Raw genomic sequence first — 7,779 nt, 5'->3', positions numbered from 1 at the left:
TTACAATCAAGCTGGCTCCCCTACCTGCTGCCTAAGTCATTTTAGGCAACTTGCTTCATTCCGTAAGCTTTGGATTTTGATCTATACAGCAAGGACTAACAACTTTCCTGCTTACTTCCACAGCTATTGTGTGGATTTGGTCAGCTTTTTCCTGGTTTTGAAAGTGACTATATGAAAGCTATCATTAGTGCTACTTTTGTTAAGGCTACTTGAACTTGGCCTCTCTCTCCTGAAACTAATATTACACTATATGTTAACTAACTGGAATTTAAATAAAAACTTAAGACTACTTGAACTTGGTATTCACAAATTCAGTCTCTAAGGCTCAGTTCAGATTGTGTCCTAGTTTTAAAACAGTAAGAATGAGCTAGGAGAAAAAGAAAAGGCAACTGGAAACTAAGCTGAGGGAGGTCAGGCTGCACCCAGCCGATATCACCAACCTGACCCTCTTCATGCCACACTTGGGGGACTTTCGCATTGTGGTCACTCTGGGCCGTGAGAGAGCCACTTGAACCCCACTTCTGCCTGTGCTTCCCCAACCCAAAAGCCAGCTCAGACATAGGTACCAGGTAAGACTCAGGGCACAGGATAAGCAATGGGTGGATGTCACAGAGGCCCCACATCAAAGGATCCTTGTCCTGCTGAAGCAGTACTCTCTCAACTCGGACTGCACATTATAATCTGGGATCTTTTAAAAATTCCAGTGCCTGGGCCCCCATCATGACCAAATTAAATTAGAATCTCTGGGAACAGGGGTGGTTAGTTTTCATTTGTTTTTGAGAGCTTTCCAGATGATTCTAAAGTGTAGGCAATATAAAGTGTAGGCCTTAAACAAACATGGCCAGCTAAAAAGCCACAGCATAGGTCTCTGGAAAGATTCTAGCCAGAGGCCAGACTCAGGCCCATTCTAATCACTGGTCCATGTTCTCTCAGCCAGAGTGAAGGAGCAAGAAAGCAATGAGCTTATGGTAAGACAGGGGAGGGCATACCTATGGGTATATGTGAAGGTAATTTATTCAAACAGAGGACCAGCAATTGTGTTGATTTCCTTTACCTTACTTTGTTTCCTATTTGGAAAGGCATCTCCTTCACGGCCCTCACCGTAGGAGGAGTGTCTCCAAAATAAGGTCTGGCATCATCATGGTCTTTCTCACCTTTAGTGAGCACAGGAGGAAAAGCCACCATTGTGAAGGAGTGGCGAAAGATCTGGGATGCCACTGTGTGATGACCCAAGTGTCTAAGGTGGACTTTGTGAGATCAAGCTGGTATTCAAGGTAGGCAGAGGGGCCCCCTACCACTCCAGGCCCTGCTGCTAGGTCCTGGCAAAAGGCTTCTCAGATTGTTTCTCTTGGTTGATGCAAGGCCCTTTTTCTTTGCCCATCTCCATTACTAGAGAGGGATCCTGCTTAAGGAACAGATGTTGGCTTTGTGGCAGATGGCTTGGATCTCACTTGGCCCCAGGCAGCTATTACCAGCTCCTTTCACCCTCTCATAAGGATACATCTAAGGAGCCCAGGCCACAAGAAGTATGCCCACCCAGTCTTGATCCTTGGATCCCTCAGAAGTGGATCTTCATTCAAATTTTCACAAATGCTGCAACAGGTGACTGTCTGGCTATGCCCCCTCTCTCCCTGAGGGACAGTGGGAAGGGAGCCTTCACAAGGGCTCATAATAACAGCTATCATGAATTTGAAGACTGCCAAGATTTCCCCCTTCCTGACCTTGGAAGGGAGATTCAGGGGAGTCTGCAATACCCTGTCCACTAGGAGACTGGGTACACTTGTTGTCTCCCTGCTACTACTGCTCTTAGCTGTAATTACAATTCTTACTAGATTCTTACAGGGGAGGGACACAAATGGAGGAAAAGAGACAAGACCAAAATAGCTCTCATCCCACATTCTAAACCTCACAGGAGGGGTGCCATGGTAAGGGCTGTTGGATTTCAAGCAACTAGCTTGGCTGTGCTAGTCACTGGCTGTCCTCTGGCTTGTTAGGTCACAGGCAGAACTCGGGGCCCCTACTACACCTGTTTGGATGCCAGCCTCAATCTCAGCCAGAGCTACAGCTGGATGTCAAGCTCCTGCACCCACACACGCAACACTTTTGGAGTCTCCCTGTCAGAACTGAGGCACCACCAAGGCACACAGCCCAGGAAGGGACAATACCATGGGACTGGGTGGCAACATTAGTGAAGCCACTGAATCTTGCTGGCTAGTGGCAAGCTCACATGTGTGGCTCTCCATTCTAATACCCCTTTCTCCTTAACACTCCATGTCCACACCAAAGCCATTAGGCCTCAGGGATTCTCAACCAGAGACAATGTTATGCCCCAGGGGACCTATGGAAATATCTAGAAACATTTTTGGCCATCACAACTGGGGAGGGATGTTACTAGCATCTACTGAGTAGAGGCCAGGGATGCCGCTAAACATGCTACACCACACAGGACAGTCCCCACAACAAAAGAACGGTTGACCCCAGACCTGAAATGTGAAACTATGAGGGTCAGCTCCACCTTACCTGGGATCCTCTAGCACTTCCAGGTATTCCCATCCTTCCTTGGGGATATCCTGAGGGATGAGGCAAATAATGGATACATGATTCAGTGGCGTCCCCGGTCTGTGGACCCTGTTAATCCTTCGTAGGCAGAGTTGGGTCAGCCACAGACAGGTGGCAGTTCTAGTCTGGAGTTTTTATAAATATGGAAGTCATGCATGAAACCCCCAACCATACACCTCTTCCCATAGAAGCTGTAGCCAGAGATCTGGTATGCAGCTTTAAGCAAGGGAGGCTCACGAGGGCCTTGTGGCTAAATCAGACCTCTGGCCTGCTGGGGCTGCTTGAAAATTTGGGTCCAGTCTGTGGTCTCCTGAACTGGCACTTGATACAGCAGGGTTAAAGCAGGCAGCTGACATTCTTGCTTAGCCCAGGGCTTCTCTGTGACAGTGAAGGTCAAAGCTGTCACCTGCTTTGTTGCAGTCACTCCATTAGCTTTCTTGCCTCCAGGGCTGCCTGGAGCCCTGGGTTGGACTGCCCCCAACCCAGTCCCCAAGTTCTCTGACAAGGTCATGGTGACAAGGAAAGACATGTATTTTAATAAGTCATGTACTACTCCATCACCTCCAGTTCCCAGCCTGGAGGCAAGAGCTGCCAGCCTAACTGGTCTGGGGCAGATGTTAGACCAGTGGAAACTGCTCTCCATTATGGTATGGGTGGAAAGATTATTGGATTTAAGGCCAGGAGAACTACATTCTAGCCCCAACTGTACTAGGAACTTGTTGGGTGACCTTGGGCAAGCCACCAACACTCTCTGGGCTACAGTTTCCCCATCTTCTAATAGCCACTCACCAAATCTAGACCCAGAGCAAGGGTGTGTGTGATTAGCAGTGGCTGGTTCAGTATAGGGAGCTTTCCTCCTCCTGCACATTCTCTTCTGGGAGACTCCAGTGAGGGTCTTCGGTGAAGACCAAGACCAAACTCATCTTCCCCTCCCAACCTGGCTTTCTCTCCAGATTTTCTACCTCCAAAGGCACCAAACACCCAGGTTTGAAACACTAGTCATCCTATTCTGTCCTTTCTTGGCTCATGTATTTAGTCACCAAGTTCTATCAACTTTTCCATCAGGTGGTCATGGTTTCCCACGCCCAACCGTGCTCTAGGTTCTCATGTCTAGATTACTTAAGCCCTCCAAGTTCCCAGGCTCTAGTCTCTCCTTTCAACAGGTTGTCCTGCCAGCTTCTTCTTACAAGAGCCAAGCTTTGACCTGGCCACTCTCCTACTCTGCAACCTAGCAGGCTTCCCACTGCCCACAGCCCAGGGTAGACACCAGGCTGTCTTCCACCTAGCACTTGAGGCCTTCTACACTCTAGACCCAGCCTGACTTGAAGCTGAAAATTCCTATTATGCATCAGGATGGATGCATCTTATGAAATCTTCCTTCCCTGACCTCTCACTAACCCCCTACCACCCAATGGCTCATTTAAATTAAATGACCTTCTACACATTTCCATTACCTTCTCAGCAGTACATGAGACTGTCTCCCCCATTCAACTGGAGCTCAACTGGGTCTTATTGGTCTCAGTATCTCCACTGCAATGTAATCAGAGCTACAGAATGTTCAGGCAACACCCAGACAGGAAGTCCTGCTTTCCAACTAAACAGTGTGCGAACCTATGACTCCACCCATTCCTCTGGCATCACTATAGCAGAGACACATAACTGAGGACACACCTGCAACTCAGCCAACTAGATGACTAGCAGAACACCTTGCTCCAGTGCAGAAGCCACAGGAACAGGAACCAAGGCCCAGAGGTATAAAAATGGAAAATAACCTCTATGTGAGGGTGAAGGCATTCTGACCTCAAGGAATACTCAGCTCTTCCATCCCAAGATCCTATGAAGGCATCCAAGCCCACTTAAGAAGGGACATGCGCCATCTCCTGCTTCCTTTCTTGGCCTGCAAAGTCTTGGCATGCACCCATTTTGACCTTGTGCCACCACTTCTACATCCCAACCCCACCCCCCTTGCCTACTTCCTTTTCCTTTTGCTGGGACCAAATATAAACTCCTGGGCAGGAAATGCCTTGAAGGAGCCTGGCCCCACCCTAAGATCCAGAGAAAATTGTCTCTTATAGGAAGAAAAAATGGGCCTAAGAGAAGTAGCCTCTTCAAGAGGGGTTTGTTCTCCCTCTGGAAGCCAGGGGACACAGGCCTTCCTGGAGACCTGAAGCCAAAGGGAGGGCTGTGATTCTGAACATAAAGGAGAAGGCAGGGGCCTTGGCTTTGTGGGCAGGGGGTGACAACATGCATATTTAGGTCATATGGTGTGAAGGGAAGGAGAATCCACAATGGTGGCCTAACAGCTGTGTAAAGTCTAGAAACATAGAGGTTTTGGGTTACAGAGGGAAGACTAACAGGCTAGCAATCTGAGAATGTGGCTTTTAGTCTTGACTCTGCTACTTCTTAATTGTGGTTGTGTTCATTATTGATAACAATATTTACAATAGTGAATGTAATTATTAATAATTAATATGAAACACTAATATTTCCTGAGCACCTACTATGTGCCAGGTCCTGAGCTAAGGACTTTACACAGATCACATTGGGCAAGACTTAACTTCCTTGTGCTTCAGTGTTCTCATCTGTAAAATAGGGATATGATTATAGCACTGACAACATGAGGTTTCTGCAAGTATAAAATGAGATAATAATAACAACAGCCAAAGGGTACAGAGTCATCGTTATGTTCCAGGCCTAGGTACTTTTTATATGGTTTATATCAATGAATCTTCACAACACCCCTGTGGGGTAAGTGCTATATTTCTATTTGACAGATTGAGAAAACTGAGGCCCAGAGATAGCTAGTGACTTGCCCAAAGTCAGCAGCTAGGAAGTGGTGTGTCAAGATGCAAATCCAGGCAGTCTAGTTACAGAGTCCTCCAAGTCCACCAAGTTAGAATATTCTTCATTAAACAGGAGAAATCATGTTGGCCATAGATACAAAAAACATATACTAGGATTTTTGTAGTATGAACCCTTGGCCTGAAGTAACTTCCCATCAGCAGAGAAGACATTTGACCATCCCACATCTCATTTGGTCCCCATGACAGCCCTGTCCAAAGCAGGCCTACTGCACAAATGGGGGATCTGAGGCTACAATGGGTCAACTGGCTTCTATTGTACTACAGATGGGGGCCAGGAGCCTGCCTAGATGACCATAGCCATCCTATTAATCTGTTCCCATGTCGGTCTCCCTAGGGTCCCCTCCAAATTCACTCCTACTTGGCTGTGCACTTATTCAATCAGTATTACCTGAATAGTTAGTTGGTGCTAACCACTATGCTAGGCACCAAGGTCTAAAACCGAACAAAAGCAAACTCTCCTGGAGTACCTGGCCAGAGCTGCTACCAGGCCCATACTTCCCAAGGAGGCAGAAACTAAGATGGGCTGTTCTTTGAAGCATTCCCTGGAGCTGGTTGGGTGGTAAGATAGCATAGAATAAGCTCAAAAGCAATGGAGCTGACAGCAACAGTTACAGCCTGGGGGATGGAAGTCTGTAGCACCCAAGGGCCCTGAGGTGGGAACACTGTGGGGGGCGGCTAGAACTTCTAGGCAAAAGCTTACCCCTCCACATTCCCAATACCAGCATGGGCCACACCAGCTGGAGGGGGTCAAAAAGTTAATCCAGCCAGGTTCCTGCTTGCCCCTAACTACCCACACCTTCTAAAAATATTTTTTCTAATGTTTATTTTTGAGAAAGAGAGGTAGAGCATGAACAGAGGAGGGGCACAGAGAGAGGGAGACAGAGTCAGAAGCAGGCCCCAGGCTCCCAACTGCCAGCACAGAGCCTGATGCATGGCTGAAACCCATGAACCATGAGATCATGACCTGAGCCAGAGTCAGACACCCAACCAACTGAGCCACCCAGGTGCCCCAACCACCCACACCTTCTAAATAATGAAATCTGGTTGTCAAGAGGGCTCATTATAATGTCTCTTTTGTCCTGGGGCGCCTGGGTGGCTCAGTGGGTTGAGCATGTGACTTCAGCTCAGGTCATGATCTCGCGGTCTGTAAGTTCATGCGCTATGTCGGGCGCTGAGCTGACAGCTCAGAGCCTGGAGCCTGCTTCGGATTGTGTCTCCCTCTCTCTCTGCTCTTCCCTTGCTCACACTCTATCTCTCTCCCTCTCTCAAAAATAAATAAACATTAAAAAAATTTAATGTTTCCCCAGTGCTGGAAGGTGCTAATCAGGCAGACCTACTGCTCTCAGAACCACCTCCCCAACCTTCTCCTGCACACCCTCCCCCAACTGTGCAGCTCTGCTATAGAGCATCAATACCCAGCCCTTTGATTTTCTCTCCTCTCCATCTGTCCACCTTGGTGGGGAGGGGGCAGGCAAGAACCTAGGGACTGTCTGCCCAGGAGTGACTGATCACTGGTGGGTACAATAAGCTGTCAGGGGCAGAAGGAAGGCCCAAGTCTCAGCTCTCACCTCCTGGCCAGGCACCTGGGAAACGGAGAAGAAGCATGGCACTGTTGCTAAGGGTGTGAGTGGTAGAGTCAGCCTGCTTGGATCCTGATCTCAGCTCCATCATTCCCTAGCTACGGGACCTTGAGTAACTTCTTCATTTAACCTCTTCTTGCCTCTGTTTCTTCATACGTAAAGTGGGGATGATGATAGCAGCACCTACCTTACAGAATTATCCTGAGAGCTAAATAAGGTCAAATGTGCCAAGACCTCAGAAGAATTTACTATTATTATTGGTGGTATCAGGGTTACTAAAACCTGTTGCAGTGCCACAAATGCCACTAAAGGAGGCCAGAGGGAGGGATCCCTAAGCGTGCGCTCTACCACTGAGCTACACCCCCTTCTAAGGGAGGGATCCCTATAGGTGGGTATGGCCAAGGAATGCTTTTCTGGGGAAGGTGGAATCTGAAGTGACAGAAAAATCCAGACGTAATGCCTAAGGGGCAGCATGTTTGAGCACCGCACTTCCCCAGGTCATTGAAAAACAGCAAAGTTGGGCCACCTGGGTGGCTTAGTCGGTTAAGCGTCTGACTTCGGCTCAGGTCATGATCTCACTGTCTGTGAGTTCGAGCCCCGCGTCGGGCTCTGTGCTGACCGCTCAGACCCTGCAGCCTGTTTCAGATTCTGTGTCTCCCTCTCTCTCTGCCCCTCCCCTGTTCATGCTCTGTCTCTCCCTGTCTCAAAAATAAATAAACGATAAAAAAAAAAAACAGCAAAGTGACGAGGTGGCAGAAAGTACTACTAAACAATAA

General features: G+C 48.2%; 1 protein-coding gene across 7 annotated transcripts in view; it reads right to left on the bottom strand.

The window, feature by feature from the left end:
• The window catches only part of STARD8 (StAR related lipid transfer domain containing 8), an 87,615-nt gene that overhangs the window by 22,183 nt on the left and 57,653 nt on the right, over nucleotides 1–7,779 (bottom strand). The window contains exon 1 of one of the 7 annotated variants that reach the window (XM_040467690.1): nucleotides 2,521–2,540. The exons of the other annotated variants lie outside the window; for them this stretch is intronic. The gene's annotated coding sequence lies outside the window, so the exon portion shown is untranslated. Of the gene's footprint in view, nucleotides 1–2,520; nucleotides 2,541–7,779 lie in introns of those variants that run through there. 7 annotated transcript variants of the gene reach the window in all.

Source organism: Herpailurus yagouaroundi, unplaced genomic scaffold (assembly GCF_014898765.1).
Source record: "Herpailurus yagouaroundi ecotype Mexico unplaced genomic scaffold, PumYag 67569, whole genome shotgun sequence".
NCBI lineage: Eukaryota > Metazoa > Chordata > Mammalia > Carnivora > Felidae > Herpailurus > Herpailurus yagouaroundi.
Note: the sequence above shows the minus strand (reverse complement) of the source record. Positions and strands in the feature narration are given on the sequence as shown.